General features: G+C 45.0%; 1 protein-coding gene and 1 pseudogene across 12 annotated transcripts in view; both read right to left on the bottom strand.

Annotated features, from left to right (window-relative positions):
* The window catches only part of PPP6R2 (protein phosphatase 6 regulatory subunit 2), a 64,003-nt gene that overhangs the window by 35,418 nt on the left and 2,071 nt on the right, over window positions 1-26,514 (bottom strand). For 11 of the 12 annotated variants that reach the window (XR_005652854.1, XR_005652855.1, XM_039863041.1 and 8 more), the window contains exon 2: window positions 15,215-15,344. The exons of the other annotated variant lie outside the window; for it this stretch is intronic. The gene's annotated coding sequence lies outside the window, so the exon portion shown is untranslated. The remainder of the gene's footprint in view (window positions 1-15,214; window positions 15,345-26,514) is intronic. 12 annotated transcript variants of the gene reach the window in all.
* On the bottom strand, window positions 13,727-13,845 carry LOC120603069 (uncharacterized; annotated as a pseudogene).

A 26,514-nucleotide genomic window follows, 5' to 3' on the forward strand; every position in this document is an offset into this window, starting at 1 on the left:
CGACACGCAGGTGCGGCCGCACGGGCGGATGGAGACGCTGCGGCACGCCACCCAGAAGGGCCAGCGCTGAACGACAGATTCTCAGTGCAGAAAAAAACAGCCCTCTACCGGAAGAAGATGCCACCCGGACTTTCCTAGCCAGGGAGGGGTCGGTGCCTGGCTCCAACGCGCCCAAGGACAGGCTGACTCTCGTGCCAGGGGCGAGCGCAGCCGGCGACTTTAAGCTGAAGCCAGTGCTCACTCACCATTCTGACCATCCTAAGGTCCTTAAGAACCACGCTCGATCTGCTCTGCCTGAGCTCCGAAAATGGAATGACAAGCCCAACAGCAGCGCGTCTGTTTACGACGTGGTTTACTGAGTGTTTTAAGCCCACTGAAGAGACCTGATGCTCAAAAACAGATCCCTTTCAAAACGTGACTGCTCGCTGACAAGGCACCTGGTCCCCCAAGAGCTCTGATGGGGATGGATGCGACGAATGTCATCTTCATGCCTGCGAACACAGCACCCACTCTGCAGCCCCTGGACCCAGGAGTGACTGTGACTCGGAAGTCTTCCTATTTAAGAAACGCATTTCATGAGGCCAGAGCTGCCGCGGACAGTGATTCCTCTGATGGAGCTGGGCAAAGCGAATGGAAAACCTTCCGGAAAGGATTCTGCACTCTAGATGTCATTAAAACATTTGCGATTCAAGAGACGAGGCCAAGATATCGACACTGGCGGGAGCTGGGAAGAAGCTGACTCCAACCTTCTCGGACGACCGAGGGTCTGAGATCAGTGGAGAAGGTCACTGCGGACAGAGTGGAAACAAACAGCACGTGACTCAGCGGTGGAGCCTGAAGATGCGACTGGACCGCCGCCACCCATGACAGAGCTGGGGCAGGGGAGGAGTGGCTTCTTGGGACGCGCAAGGAGCCGCTCCTGGCGAAGATGCCGGCAAGATGCCGAAATGACAGCCAAGGACTGAGGATGTCACGTAAACGGCTGATGAAGCAGTGGCAGGGCTGAGGGGACAGGCTCCCACTGTGACGGACGCTCTGCTGCAGGTGAAACGCTGCCACCCGGCATCGCGGGCTGCACAGAAACCGCTGGAGACAGGAAGAGTCACTCGATGCAGCAGACGTCACTGCTGTGGTCAGAAAACTGCCACGGCCACCCAGCCTTCGGCGACCACCACCCTGTCGGGCAGCCATCACGTCACCGACACCGAGGCAGACCCGCCACCAGCAAAAAGACTACGACTTGCTCGAGACTCGGACGATGGTTAGCATTTTTTACCAATTAAGTATTTTTTCATTAAGGTACATACGTTGTTCAGACATAACGCACACTTAATGGACTACAGTGCAGTGTAAACGAAACGTTTATACGCATTGGGAAACCAAAAAATTCGTGCGACTCACTCGATCGCGACAGCTCTTTTACTGCAGTGTCTGGAACCAAGCCCACAGTCTTGCAGTCTGCTTTGTCTGACGTTGACTGAGCATTCCATTCTTGTGGCTCACGTTTAGTATGTCAGTTAACATTCTTCCACTGTCAACTTATTTGTCTCTTTATACTTAAAGTGTTTCTTTTGTAAACAGCTTTACCAACTGGGTCTTGCTTTGTTATTCAGTCTGTTTTCTTCTGCTGCCTTCTAATTGAAATATTTAGACCATTTACACTTAATTATTAATACGGTTGGGTTTGAGTAGTTTGAAAAAGTACAACACCCTTTCACGATAAAAACATTCAGTAAATTAGGAATAGAAGGGAACTTCCTGAACCTGACAGAGGGCAGCTACTGAAAAACTCACAGCGATCGGTACACCTGATGGTGAAAAGCCTGCGTGCTTTCCTCCCAAGACCGGGGAGGGGACTCCTGCCAGGGTGAAAGGTGGTGGAGAAGGTCCTGGTAGTACCATCAGACAAGAAAAACAAATAAAAATACATACCGACTGAAAACGAATAAGTAAAACCACCTTTACTCACCGATGACATGATCATATAAGCAGAAATGCTCAAGAAATCTTTTAAAGACAAAAACTACCAGAATTAGTGAGAATGAACTCAGTAAGCTTACCACGTACAAGGTCAAGCTCCAAAGAGTAACTGTGTTTCTATATGCTAGCGATGAACAAGTGGGAAATTAAACTTTTTAAAATTCTACTTAGGATAACATCCAAAAACATGAAATACTTCAGGATATTTTAATAAAGTATGTGCAAGACCCATACACTGAAAACTACAAAATATGTTGAGAGGAATTTAAATAAATGGAGAAATATACTATGTTCATGAATTGGAAAATGGAATATTAAGACATCAATTTTCCATAAACTGATCTATTAAATACAATGCAATCCCAACCAATTCCTAGGAGATTTTTAAAAATAGAAACTGACAAGCTAATGCTAAAATGTACATGGAAATGCAAAAAGCCTAGGATACCCAAAGCAATTCTGAAAAAGAAGATTAACATGGAGTACTAACACTGTGATCGTTGGGGGGACTGGGGGGGCCTCGGTTCTTTCCGCCAACGCAGTAAAGACCTATAGACCAGCAAAATTTAGGAAAAGTAAGATTTAATAAAGTATGTTTCAAGAGAGAAACGGGCTATGCCAGAGACGGCCGCAGCACCGCAGAAGTGAGGAAGTCTGCATTACGTTTGGGCCTTGATGGGAGGGTACAGGGTGATGCTAGATGACTGGCATGTGAGGTCATTTTGATTGACAGTTGGCTGTTATATAAGCTATACTCTACCGTGCATGTCCTTACCCAGAATCCAGTGTTATAATTAGATTCATGAACTTCTGGGCATATGTATGATATTATAATGATGGTATAATGAGGCTGAGGTGAAAGGTCAGAGTAGTCTTCACTGCACAAGTATTTATGGCCAGCTTAAACTGGCTGCTGTGTTATGGTCATTTATGGTACTCTAGGATGTAGGCATTTTTAACTGAAGAATGGGTGTTTCTGGAAAGTCCTAGGGGAGGCCTTTGGGTTGGGCCATCATTCCTCTCGTTCCTATAGCTACAGACCTGGGCCTTCGCTTCCTCCTCTCATAGCTTCCTAACTGTCTAACACCACCTGATTTCAAGACTCAGTATAAAGCGATATTAATCAAGACAGTGTGTTCTAGCATCTCGGCAGAACAAAATAAAGAGTCCAGAAGAGGACCGACACATAAATGCCCGACTGACTTTCAATAAATGTACCAAAGCAATCCAATGGGGAAAGTATAATCCTTTTCACCAAATGGTACTGGAAAACTGAATATCCACCTACAAATAAAATGAACCTCAACCCTTACCTCATACCACGCACAGATCACAGGCTTAACCATAAATAAGCTAAAACTAAAATTTCTAGAAGAATACTTAAGAAAAAGTCTTTGTGAACTTGAGGTAGAGAGACACAAGAAAACAAATTTTTTTTTAAACTGATAAAGAGGACTGCAACAAAACTGAAACATCTGCTCACTGAATGATACTATTAAAAAAACAGATACATCACAGACTGGAATCGTATCTATTTTCTGGATAGCATTCATATCCAGTATCGTATCTATTTCCTGGATAGCATTCATATCCAGAACATATAAAGAATTTTCACAATGCAATAAGAAAAAATACTCAATTTTTAAAAATGGGCGAAAGATTTGGGACACTTCCTAAAAGAAAATATATGGACAGCACACAATGAACACATAAAGACGATCAACATCGTTATCAAGAAAATACAAATTAGGACGACAGTGAGGTCCCTCTACATGCCACTAGAAAGGTACAATGAAAAGGCTGTGTGCTGACAAGGGCACTGGACTGCCACTCCCACACTTGCACAGCTGTTCTGGAAAAGTCTTCCAGTTTCTCATAAAGGGCACACACTTGCCAAGTGACCCAGCAATTCCAATCCCGGGCATTACCCTAGAGAAATGAAATCATGGCTACACAAAAACTTCTTGTAAATGAATGTTCACAGCCACCTTACTCGCACCAGGCAAACCCTGGACACAGCCCGAGTGTCCATCCTCAGGGGAACAGATAAACGAGTTACAGAGTCGCCAAGCGCGCAGCACCACTCGGCAGAGAAGCCAGCGTAACAGGTGGCCTTGTGAGCACGGTGAGTAAGCGGAGCTGGTCACAAGAGTAAAACTGAACAATTCCAATTATATGAAATTTGAAACAAGGCTAAGCAAACATGTGGAGACAGAGACTAGTGGTCATTATGGTCAAGGGCTGCAGGAGGGAGTGATTGCAAAGTGACATGAGGGAATAAGGGTGATGCAAATGTTCTACCTCTTGATCGTGGTGGCATATTTGTTAAAATGTGTAGAACCAGAAACATAAAATGCGTCCATTTATTCCATGTAAATTATATCTCGATAACCTTTTTAAAAAACATGGTAAACGACAAATAGAGGTGAAGAAATCAGTAAAACGATGAAGGCTAAATAACTGCGACAGAACAGCTACAAAGCTATGATACAGAAAGCGTTCATAAATTTGGAGACTTACTGTAAAATCACCGGCTATTGAAAATTCACGTTTTCAATAACAATGAAGGAGAACAGGGCCCTGCTGGCCCGGCCCGCCCTGGGGCCGCTCTGCAGACTGACCCGCAGTCCTCGCACATGTGCGTTCAGAACCCTTCCACGTCACTGCTCTTGACAAGCTCCAAGTTCTCTGTTAATGGCATAGGGAATACTGACATACCTTTAAAGCACTGATCAAAGTTTTCAACCAGAGCCAAGGTCAGAGCTCTGCAGCGTGTCCTCGGCCCGCGGCTGCCCTGGGCGGGGCGTCCCCACACCACACCCCACACACACCCCGACCCTACCCCCCGGGGTCTTATTAGAAGGAGCTGAGATACTGTTAAGCTTAAAAAGTCAGAATGAGATATACCCATGACAAAGGGTCTTAATTTTAGGAGACTCACCATAAACACATAAATACAACGTGTAACTTTTAACCAGGGATAAAACAAAAATGACATATTCGATGGAAACAGAGATATAAAGGAGAAGCGAAAACAAAAGAAAAAGTATTAGTAGATGGAAAATGAGATAAAATGGTAAAAATTAGTAATAATATAACAATTTCAATAACTGTACATGGGATAAATTAATCAATGAAAAAAAGTTCTGATTCTTTAAAAAACAACATCCAACAACTGGTTTACTACAAAAGACAAACTTTTAAAAAACCAAGAAAGGTAGAAATAAAAACACTGAAAACCACGCAAGGCAAATGAATGAAAAGAAAGTTGAGCTACAATCGTAACATCTGACAAAGTAAAAGTTAAAAGACAAAATGAGAGGCAAAGGAGGATGTTATAAACAGATGAAAGGGATGAGAGGACAAGATGACACAACCACCGTAAACGGACGTGCACCTGAGAGCAGTCTTCAACCTCTATAAGCTTCACTGCAGCAACTGACAGAAATCCAGAGAAGAAAACTGCCTTGGCCCTGGGCACTTTCCCAGAGAAATGAAACCTAAGTTTCTGTCAAACCCTCCACATGAACGCTCATGGAAGCTTATCTGTAACGATGAGAAACTAGAATCGGTCCAGCCTCACTCCGACATGTGGATTCTTAATGGAACTGCCCCCTGCCACGGACACTGCTCACAGTACAAGCCCCAATACACGCGCCAACGCGGGCCTCCAGGAGTTACTGCTGAGCAGCAGAAGCCAATCCTGAGATTCCATGCTACATTATCCCATTTATATGTAACATTTCTGAAATGACAAATTGGAGAAATGAAGGACAAATTACTGGCTGCTAGTGGTTAAGGATGAGGAGTGGAGTAGGTGGCAGGAGGTTCGTGAGTGTGGTTTTAAAAGGGTGACATGAGAACCCTCGCAGCTTTGGAACTGTTGAGCATCTTGACTGTGATGGTGGATACAGCACGCACAGATGACAAACCGTACAGAACTAAGCACATGCACGCACACACGCACACACACGCACACACAAGTACCAACAAAACTGGGAAATTATGAATAAGATCGGTGGATTGTATCACTGTCAATGTATCAATGTCGATTCCTGGTTGTGACATTCTATAGTAATTTTGCAAAATGTTACCGATGGGGGAAACTAGAAAAGTGTACAAGATCTCTCCGTAATAGTTCTTACATTTGCAATGTTAAAAAACGTGAATAGTATTAATAAGCTCAAGCTATTGAGAGAGAGATAAATTTCTACACCCAAAGGACACAAAGGACAATACAAATTCTTTTTGAACATACCATGTGACACTGACAAATATAAACCACATATTAAATCAAAAAAAGAAGTCTCAGTATACTCTAAAGGACCATTACCTTACAGACTGCTCTCCAAACACAATAAAGTATAGAAATTAATGTCTAAAGGAGTTTTAAAAATCCTATATGCCAACTGACAAGCTGATCCTAAGACCCATATGAAAATGCAAGAGACCCAGAATAGACAAAACAATCTTGAAAAGGGACAAAGATGGAGGACTCACACTGCCCGATTTCAAAATTTACTACAAAGCTAGAGTGATCGAGCCAGTGTGGTTGTGGCATAAGGAACACACGTACCAGTGGAACAGAACTGAGAGCCGAGAAATAAACCCTCACATTTCTAGTCAATGGATTCTGACATGGTGCAAAAACAATTCAATGGGGGTAAACATATGGTCCTAGAACAACGAGATACCCTCATGGTAAGAAAAATGTAGACCCTTACCTCACACTACATACAAAGATCTATTCAAACTGGATCAAAGACCTAAATTTAAGAACTTAAACTATAAAATTCTGAGAATAAAATGTAGAGGCAAATTATGACCTCGGATTTGGTGATGGCTTCTTAAATATGACACCAAAAGTCAAAAAAGCAAAATAGATAAATGGGATGTCATCAAAAAAAAAAAATAAAAGCTTTTGTGTTTCAAATGACATCTTTAAAAAAGTGTAAAGACGACCCACACATTGGAAGAAATTTTTACAAAAGTTTTTCAAATCACATATCTGATAAAAAAAAAAAACTTGTATATAAAATATATGAGAAACTCTTACAACTCAATAAAAAGACAAATTTTAAAATGAGCAAAGGATTTGAGTAGACATTTCTGCAAAGACAACACACAAATGGCCAATAAGCGTATGAGAAGGTGCTCAGCATCCTCAGCCATCAAGGGGACACAGGTCATGGCCAGGAGGACAGCGAGAACCAAAAAGACTGATAACAACAAGCGTTAGTGAAGATGTGGACAAATTGGAACTTTCTTGCATTGTAGGTGGGAATGCGAAATGGTGCAGCTGCTTTGAAAAATAGTCCGGCAATTCCTGAAACGATTAAACACAGGGTTCCCATGTAACCCAGTAATTCCACTCATAGGTATACACCCAAGAGAACGAACACACCTGTCCACACAGTGACTTGCGCAGTAATGTTCACCACAGCATTGTTCCTAAAAGCCAAAACACGGACACAACCCAGATGTCTATCAAGGGATGAAGGGATTTACAAACATGCTCTTTCTCTACAATGGACTATTCGCCATTCGGCAATAAAAGGGATGAAGAGCTGGTAGGGTACCGGGGGCTGAACGGGCCTGGAAAACATGACTCCAAGCGAGAGGAGTCAGTCACGAAGACTGCTCACACACGGCGCCGTCCCCGGGGAACGTCCAGAATGGCAAATCGATGGGTGGCCGCCCAGGGCAGGGGGAACGGGAGGGCTGGGGGGACAGGAGATAACCGATAAAGTGCAGGGTTTCTCTTAGGGAGACGACAACGCTCTAAAATTGACAGGTGATGGTTGCACCGCCCTGTGAACACACTGAAACCCGCTGAATTGTACACTTTACACAGGTGAACGTTATAGTTTGTGAATTACATCTCAAAGTTGTTGAAAGAAGCCCTACGTGTCTATAATTAAATAACATCCCTAAAAAAAACACACTTAAGTTAAAGAAGTGATGAAGAAATATTTACAACTGAATAATGAAAGCACTATATGTGAGAATCTGTGAGACACAGCTACAAGCGGTACTACAGAAAAAATACATAGTTTTAAATGCATTTACCAGGAAATAAAAATGGTTAAAATTAAAGAAACTAAGCAATTAACATAAGTTAGAAAAGATCACTGAAACAAATCAAGAGGAAAAAACCTGAACCAATAAAATACGAACTTTAAAAAGTGAGATTCAACTAAACTAAAAACAATACCTAGTCTCACTTCACACCTGTAGGACTGGCCGGTCCATCGGAAGTGTCTGTGGACGGGCAGCGGGAGGAACCTCACACTCCTGACAGAGAGAAGGCGGTGGCCACTGTGAGCGCCATGACAGCACTTCGCGAAATCAGGTACGGCCGTCCACTGGCCCAGCCAGCCCACTGCTCCCTACACATCCCAAGGGAACTGGCGGATCGTGTACGAGCATGAGGTGGCCGGGTGGGAAGCAAACGTGGTGACTACGGCACAGAGAGAGCAGCTAGACCGCGACACGTGTCTCAGCAGGACGGGGCTGAGTGGAGAAAACCTCAGAAAGAGTCGGGTGCAGAACAGTCCATTTAATGTGAAACACACGTACAGCAAAGGCCACCGCGCATTTACAGGAGCACGGCACAGAGCACGCAGACGCTAAGCACGCCACAGTGACCGCAGAGCGAAGGGGTGAGACCTGAGGACAGATGGCCGCCGGCCAGCAGGCTCCCGGGGGCTCCTGGCTCCTGGCAGCTCCCAAGCCCACGGGCTGTGGCTCCGGGAGCAGGGAGCAGGCGGAGCTCAGCAGCAGGGCTCCCCCGGGCGCGGCCGGGCCAGGTAACAGCCAGGGGCTGGCCGGCAACCAGGAGTCCCCCTCAGCACTGTCCTAGGAGGCTGGGCTTTTAAGTTTTGCATTGTTAATGTACTTGGGGGAATCCGCTCTTGCCTAGCAGCCGAGGGCAGCACAGTGAGCCTGCACCTCCATCTGCCTCACCCTCCGTCAGGGCATGCGTGGCCCCTCTTCCCTCACCCGACTGTCCCCCACTCAGGCCACTGGGAAGTACACCCAGCATCACCAGCATCACCAGCATCACCACATGCCTCCGCCCGGGCTTATACCTGTGTTACCGCTTTGCCACCAATTCTGTGCACATCCCCTCCATAGAGAGCTGGGGTTTCCCCTGACGAGCAGCATGGGAGACGTCTCCCAGGCAGCGCTGCTCCAACACACTGAGGTGAACACCGCCACTGTCCCCCGCTGCCTTGAGGGGCCATCGGTGCTGCTGTGTGATGTCGCACAGCAAACACAGACCTGGGTCCGGACACACCAGCCGTGACCACAGGTTCCTCCATAGCGAGGACGGGTCACACGTTTTATGTATTTCATCACAGACCAAACACAGAACCGTCTTGCATGACAAATCAAACTAAAATTAAACCCAAATTCTAATCACCGTATTACTCACTTATTCGTAACCTTTGTAGTTTAAAACAATACGCTCAGTTAACATCTACTTATTTACCCCTAAATTACAGAACAGAAAGTTTAGTAAGGATACCCGCCCTTCAGAAAAAGAGTAAGATACTCAAGGGCTTCTGAGAACCGTCGCATTTGCAGATTCCAGCATACTAGCTCACCTACCCAGGGGTCGCGTGCCAAGAGACCTGTCTGTAAAAGCTGGCCGGCTCACTAGCTCCAAGACACTGGGATTCTGCAGGCCAGTAATTCTTCCTTTAATTTAGAAAACTAACAAAGGGTTGCCCACTTCTTAACTTTGTAAAGCAAGGAGGAAAAAGGGAGAGAAAGAGACTAAATGGAAACACGAAGGTGAGAAGGAAAAGAAAGGATAAACTATGCTCTGCAATTACCTTAATTTCAGAAAACGATGACTTTTAAAATGTCAAAAAAAAAGAAAAAGGAAAGCTATAATCTTAGGATTGAGGATAATGTCGCACTTTGAAAAACCACAGCTTTACAAAAAACTCACCTCATTACATTTATTTTGCTCACTTCACCTGTATTACAGACCAGCATCTGAGAAGCTCTATTTACATTACATTGACACTTGAACTAAAATTCAGTTACTCTTCAAACCACTAATTTGGAGCATCTGCCTCATAAGCTCCCACCCGTACATTCTGCTACGCCATTAAATCAAAAGTCTCTGCATGACATCTGTTTCCATCAGCGACTTGTGCATTTTAAGAAATTCTTAAAAATGATCGTCTCAGCGGCAGCCTTTAAAAAGTTCATCACGATGGCACTGGTTTAGTTTGCAGCTAATCTCACTGTCAAAGGAACTTTTCTAAGCCGGTTCTAGAACTTCTGCTCAGATAATACGGCGTACTTTTTTCTCAAACGTTCTTCATAACCTAGCAACTCCTCACAGCTCCCACGGAAACCCCGCCTCTTCCGAGCTGGCCCGCGCCCACGGGCAAGGCTCCCACTCCGCTTCCTCAGGTGACCCAAAGGCCCAGCACTGACAGCATCCGAAGCACAAATCGCGGCTCATTGCTCGTAGTCAGTGTGTTAACCTGAGAGGTCGGGATCCCTGCCACACCCTGAAATGCCGTCTGCCCTCCAGTCTACTAGAATGTGGAGCAAAGAACCACCACCATCTTCCAGACGCTATCCAACAGCCAACGCAAGGGACTTGAAGCTCTGCTTCCCTAGTTCCTTGTCCCAGTTAGCATAATCCTCTGACAGAAGGTAGGTTCCTAAGGGAAATGGTGCCCATATGATCAGTTCCATGAGCAGAGCTCTTCACAGAAAAACATTCTGAGGTAGAGACTATTGCTAAGAAAAGTAAGAATCTGAAATGCATCTAGTACCAATATGGCCGCAGATCAGTTGGGTTGGGTTTTTTTTTTTTAAGATTTATGATCGAAGTCCTGGATCTGTTATGTGACCTGTGGCCAGTTATATGACCTCTTGTGCCTTGGTTTCTTCACCTGTAAACTGGGACCTGTGAGCATCCCCGTCTCAGAGCTGCTGTGAGGATTAACTGAGTTCTCCCATAAAGAGCCTAGAACAGAGGCCGGCACATTTTGTCCTCAAAGATCCTGACTGCAAGAAGAGAAGGAAACACAGACAAGGTCACCTTGCTGCAGAGGACGGGCACAGCGCTGGCCAGACTGGCGTGCACGGCTCCCAAGAGCTGACTGTGCCTCCCCCACCCCTCCTCCGGGGGCATCAGACCAGGAGCTTAGGTTGGACGTGACAGACGAATGTGCACTGTGGAAACTGAGACGCCACAAACCAGGAGGTTTTCTTCCTCCCTGCGAGGCCCTGCGACCAAACAACTACCAGTGCACCACTGGGATTCCGACCCGAAAGGAATGGTGATGTGAGTCTGGCAAGCAGAGACTATCTTACAACTGACCTATCAACAAGCCAGACCGTGTCTATACTGGGCGCAGTCCAATGCGGGGGTAGAAAGACCCGAAAAAAAGGCCTAATTCTAAAAAGGGCAGGTGACCACAGTGGGAGGACAGATAAATGAAAATGCAAAATCAGAAGTAGAAAGAAGAAATGACCACGAACACAGAGGTAACCTAAAGGATTATAAAACAGTAATTTACACAAGCCGACACTCACGCATTCAAAGCAGCCTGAACCATCCAAGGCTGCTGGAAACGTACCGTCCACCAAGCCCTGTGCAAATGCAAAGCCAGCCCCTCAGAACAAGGCCTGGCTCCCACCCTGAGGGCTCCACCTGGACGACCATGCGTGCGCCTGTTGCCAGCACAGACCGTGAGCTCCTTTAGGACACGGCGCTCCCTCAGCCCCTCGTATCACTGGGTCGCAGCTCCAGGCCTGACATGCAGGCCTGACGATGGCATCCTCTGAGGTCTCAGCACATCGACCAGCAGATGAATGTGCTGAAGTTCCACAGCCAGCAGTGTGGCGCGGTGGGCGGGCAGGGCCAGGGGCCGCGCAGACGGAACGCGGGGCCTGGGCCCGCACCTCCCACCTGTGTGACTCGACAGGTGTGGGAGGGATTCTAGCTGTCCCGTTTTCATCCTCCCCTTCTTCAACAGCAATAGTTTTAGCTGGGTGCTTGGTGCCTCCCGGAGCCTAACTCTGCCAGCCACCCCTCGCAGCCAGCCATAGTCACGTGGCTGAGCTCTGGGCAAAGGGGTGAGCATGGAAGCGAAGCTGGAACCTCGAGGCCTGACTAGGGGTGCGCTCCTGGGTCCCTCTGGCCCTCCTCCCTGCTGGGAGATGGCGAAAGCCAGAGCAAGCACAGGTGGGGAAGGCCACTGCCAGACCAACTGCTCAGAGACAGAGATGTGGGCCAGCTCGCTCAGGCCTCCGTCCTTCAGGACCCTCTGCCACAGGCTGTACCTTAACACAATCTGAGCAGGTTTCTTAACCTCCCTGAGCTTCAGCGTTCTCACCTGTAGAATGGTCACAATGTCTTCAAAAGGTTACAGAGCAGTTAAGTAACGCACCTGACATATGACAAGTACTCAACCAATATCTGAATTTGCTGAATGAAGAAAAAATGTCACTGACACACATTACAAGCTCGACAAATGTCTGTGGCCTCACCCTTTAAAATCGGTGTTAGTGCTTGGCCTCTCCTTCCCAGTGGTGGGAAAGCAGAGGCCCATAGGGCTGCTGGTCTTCAGCACAGCAAGGAACGGGGGGCTAAGCGGGCTGGATGCTGTTCTCCCCTGCGGGAAGAGTGGCCACCGAACCCACCAAGAGCAAAAGCATGGCCCCCGGGGCAGGCTAGGGCTCCTTCCTGACCACCATGTACTTACTTACCAGAGAGAAGCAAGCTTTCTCCACCGTCGTGAGATGCTACTCCTCGACTTGGAGTTGTGTACTGGTGAAAATACGAGTAACTCAAACAACAACAAAACACAAAAAAACCAAACAAGAGTGCATCAACCCTTTCCAGAAAATAGCAGAATGAGGCTTCCAAAGAGACTCGTGATGAAAGGGCATGCAATTAGTAACGAGACCAGGTAGCCCAAACCCAGCCTGACACGTAACCAAAAACATAAGACATTCCATTTGGTTCTTTTCCAAAGATGATAGTTCACCTTTCATAGTTTTCTACAGTTATGTTTATTTCTTTAGGAATAAAGAACAAGCTTGTTTTCTACTCTGTTTCTCATCATTCCAAAATCTGAAGTCTTGGAGGCTCTATTTCTTGGTTTTCACGTGTGTGCTTTATTTCCCATGTGCTCGGTCAGTTTTGTCTGTGTACTAACCAACATCCTTAAAAGACCTGTAAGGATTTTTTTTCACATTAGGACAAAGTTAACTTCCTCCAGAGAGGTTTTGTTTGTGGGATGCCTAAAGGCATTGCCAAACCAGAAAACTTGCAACAAAACTCACGCCTGACTGCCCTGAACTACTAGACAGTGCGAACCTGGACTATAAATCCTCACGGAGGCTAACCCAGAGCCACAGACGCCCCCCCTCAACCCCGACTTCTTCCTGCTACATTTAGTAAAGACAATGAGGTGGGGGCAAAGACAGACAGAGGCAGGCCTGCTTCCAGTTCACCCTCTCTCTGATACAGACACAGCCCTTCAGGGACAGCCTCCTTCAGGCTCTCTGCTTCAAGAGGACTGGAGACCCCAACTGTTCTTACTCCACCAGCCTCTAAAATCCCGGTCACCGAATGCCCTCAGGGAAAGGCAGACTCCATCCTATGGTGCTTAAATTACCTTTCTGGGTTCTTATTGTTATATTTTGGTCTGGAACTTGCTTGCTTCTATTGTCAGTTCTTTGAATTTTATTTTATTTTTTTAATCACATACAGCACCTGGTCTTCCTAGGTGGTCTCTCATCCAAGTACTAAGCAGGCCCGATCCTGCTTAGCTTCCGAGATCAGACGAGATCGGGCATGTTCAGGGTGGCATGGCTGTAGACTATTTTTGTTTTAATCTAACAATTTTAGTTGCTTTCCGCAACAGAGGAGGGGAATAGAAGATAGTCTAAAAAACCTAGCCCAACACTATCAAAAACAGAAGGCACTGCTGTTTTTCTTGCAAAATATACGTGATTCACAATTCTTTACAGTGAAGTTTATACTCCCTCATCATTTTGAAGAATGAGTCCACTCCCTATTGGCTTCTATTCATGCTAATAAGACACCTGTTGTCCATCTAGCAGATGTTCCTTTGTGGGTAATCTATCTTTTATCTCTGGTTTAAGATCGGTCTTTGATGCTATACAATTTCAGCATAGGGGTACGTGTTTCTTCTTATACTTCTTGAGACACAGTGTGCTTCTTAAACCTATGTATTTATATCTTCATTAGTTTCTGTCGAAGTTATTAATTCTTTCTATAACATCCCTCTTCAATTTTCTCTATTTTCCATTCTGGGATTCCAACTGCACATTTTCATTCAATCCTCCATTTTCTCATAATCTCATTTTCCATTTTCCATCTCTCAGCGATATACACGGGGTAAGTTCAGATACGTATTCCAGTTCACTAATTCTATTTTCAGCCATGTTTAATCCATTTAATCCACATATACTGAGTTTTTAATTTCAACGTTTTTTTCATTTCTGAAAGTTCTACCTGGATTTTGATACTTAGCTTTTCATTACTAATTTTCACTCTACTTTGTACTTCATCAAACATGTCACGTATTATTATATGTACTACATCTGATTATTCAATACATGCAGGCCTTGAGGCGCCTAATTATGCTACCTCTTCCTCATGACGGTGTGTGCACTGACTGTAAGCTCGAAGGCTGCTCCCCTGTAATCTCTAGGACCCCCGAGTGCCTACACTGTGCATGCTTTCCTCTGAAGAGGATTTACGTTTTCTTCAGCAAGGAGCAAAGGCGTGCCAGCCCAAGGCCCGCTGTTCCTTTTTCTTTTATTTTTCTCTTTTAGCCTTTGGAGAGTTATCTGGATTGCAATGCGAGAGCTCTTCAGGCGCATCCAATGCAAACCCCTCTTCCCTTGCTGATTGTCAGCATGGTATGTGTTCTGGATGGCAACCATGACAGTGCCATGCCCTATCGCATGTGTGCCTCACTACACATGCACAACTGTCCCCATTTTATGTGGACTCCACTTTGGCTTGGAGAGACCAAGTAAGTGTTCCACAACACAGCGCCTCAAAAGCAGACTCGGGGATCAAAACACAACCAAAAGACAATGGACTATAGGCACCCTTTGAAACTAAATTTTTGCTGTCATCCATCTTTGAACTTCCACTTATACAGTATATTTGCACAAATTACACAGGAAAGCAGAATCAAAAAGAAAACTACCTTACCTTCTGTGGAAATTTCTTGTTTAAATTTTATATTCAGGCAAAATATGAAAACATTTAGGGTTTTTTCTTGGAGTATATGCAACTTTAAGAAAATTTTTTTCATTCAGTATAAGGTTTATAATTTCTTCACCTGAAAAATAAAAGGGAAAAAACTTATTTTAAGTTCTGCCTCTGTAAAGGTAACTTACCAAAATGGTAGAGAAGAGGAAAGCAAAAATCAGTACCTTTATTTAGTATTCAAATGATGAGAACATTTCATGATTAAGGAACTAAAACTTTGCTTTTCTGGAGACTGGGACCAACAACATACACCCTTCTGCATCTGGTTAACCAGCTCAGTGGTCAGAACGCCACACTAAAGACTTTGGGGACGTGAGAAGGGTCTCCACGAAGTTGTTCGGTTCCACAACTATACACTATCACCTCAGGAAAGGCATATCCCTGGTCACGCGGTGACCGGTCACAAGGTGACTGATAATCCAGCACAACTTCTAAAAGAAAAGAACCTAAAAGTGTTCCAGCTGTGATCTCTAAGCACCATTTCCAAACAAAGTGGTCAAAGTGATCAGTACTCCTTGGTACACGACTGACGCCGAGGTCTACGGCCAAATCATGGACAGGTGAAGCCTGGAGCTGACCGGTCACACTGTATTTGCATGAAGTCATGATTTTACCTTTGAAAATTATACTTTAGCAATAGAAAGGAGTACTGTTCTAGATTATAAAAGACTTAAGACACATGATCACCAAAAGTAATATTTAGATCCTGTTTGGTTCCATTAGAACAAATCAACTGGAAAACATTTTTGAAGATGCTGGGGAAACCCAAATATAAACTGGTATTAGATGATATAAGAAATCACCGTGCATTCTCTTAGTTGTAGTAACGAAATGGTAGCTATGTTTTTAAAAGCTAAAAACTTCCCATTATTAGAAAAAGTGAAGTATTCATGGTGAAATGACTTTATTTCTGGGATTTGCTTTAAAAATACTCCGTCAAAAAAACAATAACCAAACAAATTTTAAAAGTGAGAAGGAAAGGGACAGATGAAGAAAACTGGCTGATCACTGTTGAAGCCGGGCGATGAGTACATGGGTGTTTATTATAATGCTTTCTCTATATTTGTGTATTTTTAAATTTCATATAAAAATCAAACAAAAAAAGGCAATAAAAGTTGGGCTGGTAAGCCAGGAATAAGTCAACACTGTCACCTTCCAAAGTAGGTAAACTTGTTACATCCAACAGTTCATAATTCAAAATTAGCTTTCTAACACTTTATACACAATTTTCAAACGAGGACGTATTGCTGTGAGGCTGACCTCAGGCCTGTTTCCTTCACCTCTGAACCAAGGCTTTGATGGCGGACAGAAAGAAATCTCCTTGACACACTCCGCTCAGCAGGAGCTGGAGGAACAGTGGGCCTGTGGCCCCGAACAGCAGAGACATCGGGAGGACATGCAGCCAGGGAATGAGTGATGCCCTCTCAGTAACAAGCGCCTATCCTGAGCACCCCAGACGCATTCCCTGGCAATGTCACCCTCTCCCGCACCTTTCCACTGCAGGACACAAGCCTTCTGTCACCTGTGTCCTCCAGCCCAGACCCTGTCAGTCACTAATGGCGGGTCTGTCTGCTTACCATGCCCTCAGGATCTCACTCCTAGCCCTGCGTTTCTCTACAGAACCTTTCTCCCAAGCCCTATCACCATCTCCTTCTCTAAACACATGAATTCCCTCGATGCCCACCCAGGAAAAGGCCATGTGTGCTCTCTCTCCCAGGCACCCCAATCGGAAGGGGGTCAGTATTCTCATGGGTCCCATGGCTATTTTAGAGGCCACCTTAAACCTTCATTCTCAAACCTGTTTCTGATACTTTTGCTCTTGGCCAAGATAAAACAACAGAGAGCAGATTTACCTTCCCACCTGCAACTAAAAAATGAAAGGATAAAACATATGAAACAGTTTTCAAGACACTAGGTGTCAGCAATGAAGAACAGTGATCCCTGATGGAGGGGAAACAAGACAGGCCCCCTAACGGCCCAGCTGTCTGCCCAAAAAGAAGTTCCGGCCCCTGAGGGGAAGCGGGTGGAGTCTCGCCATCCCCGGAGCTGAAGAAACAGAGCTAGGAGACCCGGGAGGCCAAGGCACTGGCGCTCAGCGCAGAACACGGGAGGGGACAGCGCTGCGCTGAGACGTGGGTGAGGCGCACAGCTGAGCCAGGGGAAGTACCACTCAAAAGGGTCAACAGGAACGATCCTGGGAGCCCACACGGAGCCGGGGACACTATTTCCCTCCCAGTCGCGGTGGAAAACTTCCTGATTCTTGGGGCAAGGGACAAGTACTCAGAAGACTTCTACCTCGGGCTGGAGCAAAATTAGCCCTAGACTAAACAGTACTCTGGTCCCACCTAACAAAGCTTAAAAGCAAGACCCACCAGCATCAAACTTTGAAGTAATTTAACTACATCCCAGAACAAAGGTCAAGAATGTTTAGAGAAATACAAAAATCCCTAGCATCCAACAAGATAAAGTCACAGTGTCTTGACATCCTACCAAAAATTACGACACATTCCAGGAAGCAGGGAAACACAAACTACAATGAAGAGAAAAATCAATGAAAACCAACCCAGAAATGACACAGGTGATAGAATTCGTAGGCAAGGACATCTAAACAGTTGTAATGACCGCGCGCCGTATCTTCAAAAACCCAGAGGCAAAGCAAGATTAGACATGTTAAATGGAGATATGAAAGATACGCGAAGACCCAAATAGAATCATAAAAATACTCAATCCAAAAAAGGCAGAAAAAGAGGAAAAGGGAACAAAGACCACACTGTACTTTTCCTGGACGCCTCCACATTGAGCGGGGTTTCCTCTCCGACCCTGACTCTCTCGGCCCCTTCTCACAGGCAAGCGTCTCACGGCTTAGGCCTCTGCCGGGAACACCTCTTCCCACCTGCCCTACTTGGCAAAGTCCTGCCTGCTCTTCAAGTTCAAAATTCAACCATGACCGCATGTGTCGAACTCTCCTGTTCCTCCCCACGCTCTCAGGAATCTGTTTACACCTCTGTTTGAGAATCACATTATAATAATCTGGTTCCAAATATTTTTTTTTTATTTTGAATTATAAAAAAAATTTAAATATAAAAAGGTCCAGAGAAGAGTATAATACCCATATGTTGAGATTTAATGATTGTTAACACTTGTTCACCTCTTCTACTTAAAAAAAAAATTCAAATACATTGAGGAACCCACCACCCACTAAACTCTTCCCCCTCAAAGACAATCATGAACTTGCAGTGTCCGTACTTTCACTTCTTTCACTACTCGTGTATCTATAGGTGCTGTATTGTTTTAAGAATATATTTAAATACTTTTAAAACATACACAGACACTCTCCAATCATTGTAAGCTCACTTTAAATATGGTAGGCACTATTCCTTTATATAAAAAGGTATTTTTTGCCCACTTCCCTACTGAGGTACTGTGAAGATGTTTCTGATTTATCACCACCACAGACTGGACTACCTGAACATTCTGCATATGCACCCTTTAGCGCAGTGTGTTTCTCAGCTTTTATTCGATGGGGAAGTGCTGGGTCACAGGACAGACACCTCTAAGGTTAGCACGCAGGATTCGGCCGCCCTTGGGAGTGTTCCACTGCAAGGCTGTACACTCCTGCACGAGCTCAGGGCACCTGGCAGGGCAGGCAGTTAAGCACCAACCCGGTTCACCAGGACTGGCCCAAGGCCACAAAGTTAATCAATGTCCGTTCTAGAACTTGGACCCAGGTTGACTGACAGCAAAGTCACTGTTCTCAGTTTCCACGTGACACCAGATTCTGGCCCAGTCAATAAAGAAAACAGGTATGAAAGGAGATGTAGAAGAAATGATGAAGACGGAAGACAACGACACGAAGGTACTGCCCAGGGAGGGCCACCTGGCACAGCAGGGAAAGGGACAAGAGCTGGGTCTTGTCTTGAGAGTAAATGAAGCCCTGAGGTGCAAGTCTTCAAAATGCAGCAATGGGTTTCTTTGTGGGGTGATGAAACATTGTGGAGTTAGACAGTGGTGATGGCGCATAAATTTGTGAATATACTAAAGGCCACTGACCTGTATGTACACTTTAAAAAGGTAGATTTTATGGTATGTGAATTGTACCTCGATGAGAGAAAATGGAGCAGTCGGTGGGCTGACAGGTGGGAGTCAAGTTCCCGAAGAGCTCGGAAAGGTCTGAATGTCGACAGCAGCCCAGATGAGGCCACCGGGCCTGGTCTATGCCACAAGGAGCAGAGAGAGTGGGACACACACAGTCCCGCCCAAGGAGCCTGACCCCAACGGAGAAGACAGGTCCTGGAGGGGCCGCCTGGGCCGCTGTGAGGGACACGCCCGGCAGTGCATGGGCCCAGGGCCTCCTCTCCACAGAGGACAGGGCGGCTCACTAGCCTGGGCCTTGGGGCATCCCTGCACACAGGGATGAACACACTGGCCTCCTGCGGGGAGGCGTTGGCCGGGGCCTGCCCGGGGGACCTCCTGTAGTCGCAGAGTCACACGGGAGAACCAGCCTCTCCTCCAGATGCAGCTGCCTGGCCCGGAGCTCAGCCCCACCTCGACCAACCTCTGCGTCTCTGCGTGTGCCGCAGGGTCGTGTGAGTGTCACACAAGATGTCGTATGAAGCAGAGTGCCCGATAAACGTTCGTGACTGGGTCAGGCTGCTGCACCAGAGAGAAAGCTGCTACGCGCAAGCCGGCCTGAGAGCCACTCGTTTCCAGTCACTGGCCACGAACCTCAGCTGAATGCTGAGCACAGCCTCGCGGTCCTCCTCTCCCTCCAGGAAGCCAGCTTCCCTCTCTTAGGACAACTGCGACAAGCTTGAGACGAGCACGAAGTGAAGTCTCTCTGCCTATCCCACGATTCCTGTGGCCTGCTGGAACCACCGGCAGGTGGCAGAGGGACACATGCAGTTCTGAGCCCCAGTTTCGAGAGTCTCCAGAGCTTCCAATCTCACTCTCTGGACCAATGTGTGAAGCAGCCCCCCTCCCCGAGGCTCTGAGGTTCTGAGGATGACAGAACCATGGAGAGAGGCCTGAACATCCAGCCAAGGCCCCGGTCGTCTGAGGGAGCCAGGCTGACGACCTGAGGAGCCAAGAAGAGCCACTGCGGCTGAGCCGAGCCCGAAGTGGACTCAACCCAGACTCATGACTAAACCAAAGACTGCGGTTTTGAGCCACTGGCCACTGGGCTGGTCTTTTAGGAAGCGATTAGTAACTCATGCGACCACCTTGTTCCTTCTACTGTCCTCAGCCCTCCAATATCCTCAGCCTCTGAATCCACACACGGAGCAAAAGATCTCAACTGGTCACTCTCCCGCCTTCCTGCCCTCCCTCCCGTTACTCGAGGCCCGGCCTCGGCCCCGGCCCTGCCGTCCAGTGCACTCCCGTCTCTGGGCACGCGCACACACCCTGTCCCACAGACACTTCCCCATCCCGGTTCACAACAAAGCCTCCTCGAGGACCTGCCTGCTCTTATCATCCCCAAACCCTCCCCTCCTGTCCGGCCTCTCTCCCCGCCCTGCCACCAAACTGCTCTTGTCAAGGAGCCCAGGACCGCCAAGGACTTCCTCTCTGTCTCACCTCGTCCAGCACCCCAAGGCCTCTGGCTCCTTGACGGCCCCCACAGCTCCCATGCCCCTCGCTCAGCTCTGTGAGCAGCATGCCCAGCGTCCAGACCTGGTCTCCTCGCCCTCCCTCGGACACACACGATGCAGGGCTTAAATCCCAGTCTGCACATTCTGGGTCCAGACACGGAGGAGCAGCTAGGTCAGGCTGGTAATCACAAACTCGGGACAAAACAAAGAAAACAGCAACCTAAGGTGCTAGAGACCAACGGAACGCACGCAGAAGCTGGAGGGAGCACAAGCCCTGGACAGAGAGTGAGCTGCGAGCTCTGCAGGGCCCCGGCCTCCCAGCTGAGGCCCCCGCAGCCCTGAGCCAGCCTCCCTGCGCATGGCTCACCGGTCTCACGGCAGGAGGAGAGCGACGTCAGGCTTCTGGCTACAGAATGGCTGAAACTGAAGGGGAAAGCCCTACATCGAAGGGAAAATCCCCCAAATCTGTACTAAATTCTTCTCAAATCTTTGGCTGACCGTGAACTGCTCGTGGTGGGATGACACCAAGATAGCTAACAGAAAATAAGTCACACCCGTATAAACAGAGCGGAAAGTGTCTGCCAGGGACTGAGGGCTGGGGGTGGGGCGGGCAGAAAGAGGCTGGTAAAGGGCGCAGACACTCAGCTATGAGGTGAATAAGGTCTGAAGACTGGATGTAAAACATGGGCACCGCAGCTGACGACGCTGCATTGTATAACTGAAACCTGCTTGACTACGACTTAAAAATCCTCACACAAAAAAAAGAACATATGAAGTGATGGACGTGATAATTAACTAAATGGAAAGAATCCTTTCGTAACGTATTCGCGTATAAAATTATGACGTAATTCAAATATCTTATATCCTATTGGTCAATCATACCTCAATGAAGCTGAGAAAGAGGGAGGGAGGGAGGCAGAGGAGGAAGGAGGGAGGGAAGGAGGCAAACAAGCAGCTGTTATGAGGTGAAAGAGGAAAGCAAAGGTAAGCAAAGGTTTCAGCAGCTGTCCAGCACCGGGGAGACAGAATTTGGAGTTTAAGTTCTGCCAAATTAGAAGAGCTTTCCATTAAAACTCCAGAAGGGCCATGCCTGAGGAGTAAAATCCATGTTCCAGAACTAAAGGCTATACCCTAAAATTTGGGGGAAAACCAAAACAGATTCCATAGAAAAGCTTCTATGGAATCAAGATGATCTCCCAGTAACTGCACGACTACCCTAACAAAACGTAACACTCTTTAAGGGAAGATAATCTGAAACAGTCTCTAGAATGCACCATCCACAATGTCCATTACACAATAAAAAGTTACCAGATATGCAAAGCAAAAAAATGTCACGTCACCCATGATCGAAACTGTGGGACGATATCAGGCAATCTAAAATAGATGCCATGGGAGTGCCAAGAGAAGAGAAGAAAGAACATGAGGCAGGGGAAATATTTAAGAGGCAATAGCCAAAAAGTTTCCAAAGTTGATTAAATACATCAATCCAGAGAGCCAAGAAACTAAGTAAACCCCAAAGAGGATACATACAAAAACATCAAACTTAGAAAATTATCATCACACTGAAAGAGAAAAAAAAATAGAAATAAAGAGTTTATTTACTTACTAAAAATAAATAAAATACATTAAACAAAACAGAAAAAAGGTGTCAGGTGAACAACAGTAAGAGTGATAGCTGACTTCTCTTAAGAAACAACAGAAGCTCAAAGACCATGGGGTAACTTCTTTAAAGAGCTCAAAGGAAACTGGCAATCCAGACTTTTTTATCCAGCAAAACACTTTCTGACACCGAAGAGTGAATAAAGACCTTTTCAGAGAAATGAGAGGTGAAGGGATCTGTCCCCAGCATACCCACAATGTAAGAAATAATGAAGAACTTCATGCTGAGGAAAACGATCCCATATAGAAATCTGATCTGCAAAAAGGAATGAAGAACTTCCCAACTCACTGCCTAGGCCGGTATTACCCTAATACCAAAACCAATGATATCACATGAAAAGAAAGTCATATGCAAAATATCTGTTATGAATATAAATGCAAAAATCCTCAACAAAACACAAGCAAAACAAGTCCAGCCACTCTACACCAAGGGGATTTAGCCTAAAATTGCAAGTTGCTCCAACATCTGAAAATCAATTAATATAATACACCATGTTGATAGAATAAAGGACAGAAACCAAATGATCACCTCAAAAGATGCAGAAAAAGCACTGAACAAAATCCAACACCCTTTCAGGGTAAAAACATGCCACAGAATAGGACTAGAACACAAGGCCCACTATCACCATTCCTATTCGACATTATACTAGAGGTTCTAGCCAGTTTCGAGAGTGCAAGAAAAAAGAAAAGGCATAAAACTTGGGGGGGAGTAAAAATAAGACTGTCTTTATTCACAGATAATATGATTAAGTTGACAGAAAATCCAAAGAATGTATAAATACACTATGAGAACCGATAAAGTGAAACACACTGTGAGAACCGACAAGTGAATTGAGCAAAGCTGCAGGATGCGTGTTCAGTACATACAAACCGTGTTTTTGTACATTAGCAACAAAACATTGAAAAACGATATAAAATGTTTTGAGTAATATCAAAAATACCATATACCTACAAATATATTAAATGAAAAAAGTGTACCAGCACTCTGAAAACTACGAAAAACTGGCTGAGAAAAATTGAACGTTTAAATAAGTGGAGACATATGCCATGTGCATATGTCTCAACGTTAATTCAATTCTAAACTTAAGCTGTAGATTCGACGTAATCCCAACCAAACAGAAGTTTCCAGCAAAAACTTCTGTACAAATTGAAGAGCTTATTCTAAAACTGGCAGGAAATTCTGCACAGGAATAAAGGTGAAGGTGTTACACGACCTGATTTCAAGACATACCATATTAAGTTACAGTCATTAAGACAGTGTGGTGTTGACAGAGAATAGAAAAATGACCAAGGGAACATAACAGAAAGCCCAGAAATAAGCCTGCACACACGTTCGATTAATTTATAACAAAGCCTCCAATGCAATTTAACGGAGTCTTTTCAACAAATGATGCTAGAATGATTATGTAAACAACCCCTATGGAGGAAAAAAAGGACCTTGATTCCACCTCACCCAAAAAATAATGCAAGACGGGTCATTCAGAAGGAAAACCAGTATTTACTTGGAGATGGAGAAGCAGGAAAGAGTGTGAGGGAGGGGTCTCAAAGGGGCAGGAGGAAACTGGGAGAGGATGGATAGGGACACTTCTGACTGTGGAGACAATTTCACACGTGCACACATACATCAAAACTTATCAGATTTTACACTTTAAACGTGCGTACGTTATTGTACATTAACTATCTCAAGAAAGCTGTTAAAAAGGAAAAGATGAACGATAAACCTAAATAAACACAACCACTGTAAAGCTGCTACCAAAAAAAGAAAGAAAAATATTGTCAAATTTTTACCTCATCCAAATTAAAATTTTCTGTTCTCAAAAGATACCATTAAGAAACAAATAGGCAAACCAAACAGGAAAAAATATTCACCCCTCACTTCTCCTCCCCCTCCTACTCCCTCGCTGTATATGTACAAACATACGCAAACATCATAAAGGACTCATAACCAGAACATATTTTTAAAAATCCTAAAAATGAATAAGAAAAAGATAAACAATCCAATAAAAAGTAGGCAAAAGACCTGATGCTTCACAAGAGATACACAAAGGGCCAATAAGCACATGAGAAGTTGCTCTCCATCATTATTCATCAGAGCAATGCAAAGTAAAACCACTGTGAGATCCCACTACCACCTGATTGGCTAAAATTATAGACTGACAATACCAAGTGCCAACATGGATGTGGAGAAACTAGAACTCACATACATCACTGGTGGGAGTATAAAATGGTCCTGGTTTGGAAAACTTTGGCGGCATCTAGAAAAATTAAACACACATCTATCTTTGACTCAGCAATCTCATTCCTAGATATTTACCCCCCCAAAATAACAGATGTCCACAAAAGACATGATTAATAATCTTCAATGATTTTAGTCACAATAGCCAAAAAGTAAAAGCAATGTCCAAATGTCCATCAACAGGAAAAGAGATAAACAAATTATGATATTTTCATGCAAAGGCATACTACTCAAATAAAAAGCAGGAACTATAGAGACATCGAAATCAATACATATCAAAAACATTACAATGAGCAAACAACAAGCACAAAGAGCATATACTTTATGATTCCATTTACGTGACGTTCAAGAACCTACAAAATTAATCTATATTGATAGAAATCAAAACAATGGTTGCCTTGGAATTTTGGAGGGTGGTGTAATAACTGAAAAAGGACACAAGAAACTTTTTGGGGTGAAAGAGTCTGTATCTTGACATGAGTAATGGATACAAAGGTGTATGTATTTGTTAAAATTCATCAAACTTATATACTTAAGATCTGTACAATAAATTGAGTGTAAAACATTTAATAATTTTTAAATAGCGGAGTATTTTTAAAGACATAAAAGCCTGTCCAGCTGCATATGCTGTGTTACAAAGGAGAGGGCTGCTTGCTGTGCACAGCTATGACATGCTCTCCAAGAGGAAGAGGATGGCTGAGGGACAGGGTGACAGTGAAACTGACTTCACCACACAAACTTTGGTATTTGGAGAATTTTGAGTTCGGATTACCAGGTGCATGATGCACCCACTGAAAGCCACAGTGAAACACACAAGGTCTGGAGTTTGCCCACCTGAGCTGAGTCCCAGCTCTCTTTTATTTACTGTGACCTTAGGTGTGTTACTTAATTCGTTTGTGCCTGTGTTCTCACATGAATATGAACAAGAATATTAAAAGTAACTATATCATTAAGTTGTTTTAAAAATTAACGATTACTGAGTTTGATGTCAAAATATGCAATTTAGCACTGGTTTTGAGTCTCCGGTTTATAAATTCTGCGCAAGTCACGTATCCACTTTATATGAGAATGTTATATCTCACAAGGGTACAAGAATAATGAAAAGTAAAGCATTTTTTAAAATAAGAACTGAATGAGATGATATACGTAACACACTTTAAAAAGTGCCGAGGCTTGTTTTTCTAAATAAAATTTATTGGAAAACCTGTGTGCACACACACAAAAGTGCCTAGTACGTAATAATCAGCTATCAGTACCATTTAAAATTTCAAAACAGTATTTTAAAAGTTAGGCTTTTCCTTAACCAAAAAAAAAAAAATGGTGGGAGGGAAGGCTTTAGTCAACCTGCCTCGGGTACAAACCCTGGTTATTTGTTGTATACCTATTTGTTGTATAGCTCAGTGTCTTCATCTGTAAAACAGGGAAATAACAGTTCCTACACCCTAGGATTCTTGTGAGGATTAAATGAAATAACTCGCATAAAGCACTTAATACAGTAGCACACAACAGACGGCCAATCCACCGCACTGTGAGTGTGTAAACAGCCATCCCCACAGCTTGAACCGTCTTCCCCGACAGCCTGGCCTCTTCTCTGGGCTCCAGATTCTTCTGAGAGATAGATACCTCCTCGCTAAGGGTCCTTGCACTTGTCAGACTTCTCCCACTACTCTAAGCCAAGAGAAAGCCTTCCTGTCCACCTCCAACCCGGCAACCCCCGCACCCGCCACCACCCACCTAGCTTCCCTCTCGCAGGAACGGTG

Source organism: Pteropus medius, unplaced genomic scaffold (assembly GCF_902729225.1).
Source record: "Pteropus medius unplaced genomic scaffold, Ma_sr-lr_union100, whole genome shotgun sequence".
In the NCBI taxonomy this organism is placed as follows: domain Eukaryota; kingdom Metazoa; phylum Chordata; class Mammalia; order Chiroptera; family Pteropodidae; genus Pteropus; species Pteropus medius.